Below are 4,643 nucleotides of genomic sequence, written 5' to 3'. Positions count from 1 at the left end.
TAAAAATGTACCCGGCCATCATTAGGCTCGGTAGAATCATACCTGGCCATATGGAGCTCAGTAAAATCCAACTGATAAGTGATTACACAATAGGTGTCATACCCAGCCGACTATAGTGCAGCTCGATAGAGTAAAATAGATACATATATAATGCATGCTGGACTCACGGAATCACATTCTAAACCTTTCGGAGTGAGTCGTTACACCTTCGGTTAACATTATGGACATACATACCATCAATATGAACCTCAATAGGATTCAAGGATCATACGTACTTGCTTAGATTGACATTATAAGGAAAGAACAACATGGACAGCCTTAGCTGCTAGGAATACATCCGTTATGAAATAGTGTATCATTTATGTTCATTTCACGTTAAATCATGCCAAAAAAAGAAGGAAGTGTCTTAACATACCTTAACCCCATTGAGTCCTTTATACCTTCTAAGAAACTCTTCAATCCACTCAACTCAATCTACATAGCATAAGGAGATTCAAAATCAGTGCTGAGTAAAGCCTAAGTCTGTAACTTAAGCTAGTAGCTCGTTTACGTAAATTCGAGCAGCATGTCCCCTGTAACAAGGACCTCCTACAATACCATATACCAACAACAAAATCCAGAGCAATAGAATAAGAACAATATCAATAATAGGGTACAAAATATTTCATTAACAAGTTATTAACATATCACGACGAGCGACAAGCACGGATTGAATCCCTTTAGCGCCCGTCAATCCCATTATCCTACATTAGTTAACTTAAAAATATGTCCAGCATGATACCAAGTAAAATCAGAGGACTACCAACCATCTATTAATCACCTAATCCACACTCAAACAACCCAACAACAAGAACAAGTACAACTTTTCATTGTTATATTATCCTTTATCTTCTTATTCACAATACCAATAGCAAGTTCGACATGTAGACAATATATTCATGAAAATAACATCATAAACAATTCATTTTCCAAGGTTTCCAACCATTTAAAGTTCATGGAAACAACCTTCCCAAAATAGTCCCTTAAGAACAATAACATCTCAAACTATTTCAAGTCTTCTCTTGTACTATCTTACTCAAATAATGCAATCAACATACAAACAACATCAAGAACAAGCAGTAGAGTATTATACATACCTAAAGTAGCATCAACCACTCGATGTTTCATCCAAAAACAGCCCACAACTATCCTCAATGACAAAACAACGTGAAAGAGGTGTTGTTCTTCACTAGAACTAACTTTTGATATTGAAATATGGTGTAATCACTTTGGAATCACTTAAATACCTTATGGTATCTATTTAGGAGGATTGGGAGGAGTTTGGAGACGATTTTGAGTAAAAAATGAGCAAAAAAGGCGTCCAACTCGTTTATAATGTGAAGTAGGTCGACCACTGCCTAAGTGGGTCCCATTGGGAGCTACTTGCGCGATCTCGCAAAAATGAGAATATCTCTCTACTTCGATGTCGTATCAATGAAAGGTTTAATGAGTTAGAAACTAGACTCGTAGATCTTCAATTTTATTAGTGCAACTACATTTGACCTAATTTTCAGTACATTATGAATGTAACTTGTGATGACCTTTGCCAACTTTTGTTCCACAACTCGGTTGACTTCAAAATGTAACACACGACTAATAACATAACCTCCTTATCATATTTAGCACCCTAGTCTCACCCCAAAAGTACATGTTATAATATTCCCAGTGTGTCGACTTTCGACAAAATTTATATTCTTCAATTCGTTTAGCGTCTATGCTTTCCAACCCTCTTGGTACTTGTTATTTATGATCTTAAATATTTGTAACCTCTAAGGTAATATGATTAACTTAATTTATGTAATTTCAAAGATGATCTCATTTCTGAGCTTACATCAATTGACTTACGACGTACTCTCACGTACGAAAACATGGGGTGTAACATGCTAGCTCGGTCTTCAACAACGTCACTGCCCTGACCATAATCACCGTCTCGGCCCCCAGCATCCTCTCCATCCACGCCCTGAGGGTAAACAGAATCATACCATGTGTCCTCCTCAAGGCGATCTATTCCCTCTTCCTCCGCCTCATCCTCCTACCCAAGCCGAGGCGTGGTAGGGTCATATGTCACGATCCAATTTTCTCTCTGTTGGGTATCATGATAGCACCTAGTCTTAGAGACTAGGTAAGCCTAACATTTACTGAATATCAATAATAATAAAGAAAGTCTAACAGTCTTGATATTTATAATTTCCCAAAATCGGTAGTACAAGTCATAAGCTCTACTGAGTTTACTAGAACTTCTAAGTACAATTGTTTGGAAATAAGTAAATAGTGTGAATACTAAATTAGGAAGGTGACTCCAAAGCCTGTGAACGCAACAACAGGTTTATCTTGAGTCTCCACAGTAATGATCCACACAGCTACTAACGAACAAATACCTGGATCTATACAAAAAAATGTACAGAAGTATAGTATGAGCACACCACAGCGGTGCCCAGTAAGTATCAAGACTAACCTCGGTGGAGTAGTGACGAGGAACAGTAAAGACACCTACTAGTCTAATAAACTGAACAAGTATAAGAATAGGGACAACAGTAACTGATTTCTACATAAAGACTACGCGATATGGCTAACAATACAGTAATTGCAATAAGGAAGGAAACAGCAAGTAACAACGGAACACCATAGTAAGGACACAGAAGAGTGAACGGAAACACAACCCAAATCTGAAATCTCAAATACAGTAAAGACAAGTAATAACTCAGCAACTAAGGCAACTTTCACATCAGGTCTTAGCCAACAAACTCCAATCAATTAGTCAAATCCTTCAAGTATAAATCTTTTACTAATAAGTTTTTGAATAAAAATCTTTAGAATATAATCCTTCCCAATAAAGATATTTCGAGATATACTTCCTTCAAATAAATATCTTTCAAACATAGTTCTTCAAAATCAATGCCTTTCGAACATAATCTTTTCAAATAAATATCCTTCGAATATAAGTCACACTATGACTCCTCATCTCATAGTCATATAATATGGGTCTCAATACCTGAACCCTAACACTTGGCATCATGTGCCCTTATCACACCTCATAACTGCACTGACGACTCATGTGCCAAATAGAGCCATTCTCACATGGAAGACAAGTAAACAAAGGTGTGCGTCTATACTCAGCAATATTAAGAAAACCTCTTATCCGATAAGGGTGCTTAGCTACGTGTATGCTTGTGCAAGTATCCTAACATAGTTCATACCTGCTAGTAAGCATAAGGAAAAGAACGGACAGCACATACATTGTTTATCAAAATGTAAGCATAGAAGAACAACAACTCAGACACAGATATAACAACAGGGTTCTCCCATGACACCGTCCCGTAGTCCCTAACATAAATGTACAGGGGGATATCTCGGAATACCGTTCCGTAGTCCCAAAATAAATATGCAATGCAGGGGGATCTCCCAGAATACCGTTCCGTAGTCACAAAGTAAATATGCAGAACAGGAGGATCTCCTAAAATATCGTTCTGTAGTCCCAAAGTAAATATGCAGCAACCAACAGAGATAACAGTTACAGCACGGCAGAAACCTTGTGCATCATCCCAACAAGTACAACATCAACAATGACAATAATGCAAAGTATGACAAGTAAATAAACTCAAGAACTTTAAATCACAAAGAAACGGTAGAGCGCATTCATAAGGAATAACCACAGTAAAGAATGCTAGGCGTAAAGAGAACAGCTCAACAAGGAAGGAACTAATATGCCACAGCGATTCCACAATATACAGTTCGGCAACAAGGAAAACTAACACGAGTCAAATAGTTCCAAATAAGGCAAGTCAACTAAAACATGGGATATCTAGACTTCTTTTAAGGTTGGGCAATTACTAAGAATATTCAACAATTCAATTAAAGATAGATAGCGGAAAGATAATCATAACCTCAATTAAGACTAAACAATTGTAGGATGAGATGATGATAAATTTCAAATAAAGATAAGTTGTTATGAAAAGATAGCATGACAATAGAAGAGGTAAAATCTTTACTTAAGTCAAATAAGAGTTAAATAGGCAATAAGAGTGAATCCTAAAGCAATTAATTCTAATTTAAGCATGTAGAGGTGAAACTAGTAAATAGGAACTCAGTCATATCAAGAATGACTTCATACACAGTGAATATAAGGACCTAAGAACCCTAAAAGGCCAGTTATCTACAAATAAGTTCGAGTACGCACTTGTCACCTCGCATACACGGACTACAATCAACATAGAAGACTCAAATCCTAAGGGGAAATCTATCACACAAGGTAAGGCAAGATACTTACCTCAAAGAAGACAAACCGATACTCTAAAATGAACTTCTCGGGTGAAATGACCTCCAGACAGCTCAAATATAACCAAAATAACTTCAAAGCACAAATAAAACTCATAAGAAACTATTTTGGACATAAAGTCTCAATCTTTAACAAAATTCAAAAATTGATCCAAAAGTGGACCCCCGGGCCCGTACCTCGGAACCCGACAAATTTTACAAAAATCTAATACCCATTCCGATACAAGTTCAACCATACAAAAATTATCAAGTTCCGATATCAATTCGTCCTTCAAATCATCATTTTTCATTTTTGAAAGATTTTACAATTTTCCCCCAAATTTTCCTTT

This window comes from Nicotiana sylvestris, chromosome 3, assembly GCF_000393655.2.
Source record: "Nicotiana sylvestris chromosome 3, ASM39365v2, whole genome shotgun sequence".
NCBI classification, from domain to species: domain Eukaryota; kingdom Viridiplantae; phylum Streptophyta; class Magnoliopsida; order Solanales; family Solanaceae; genus Nicotiana; species Nicotiana sylvestris.
The sequence above is the reverse complement of the archived record's forward strand: the minus strand, read 5'-3'. Positions refer to the sequence as shown.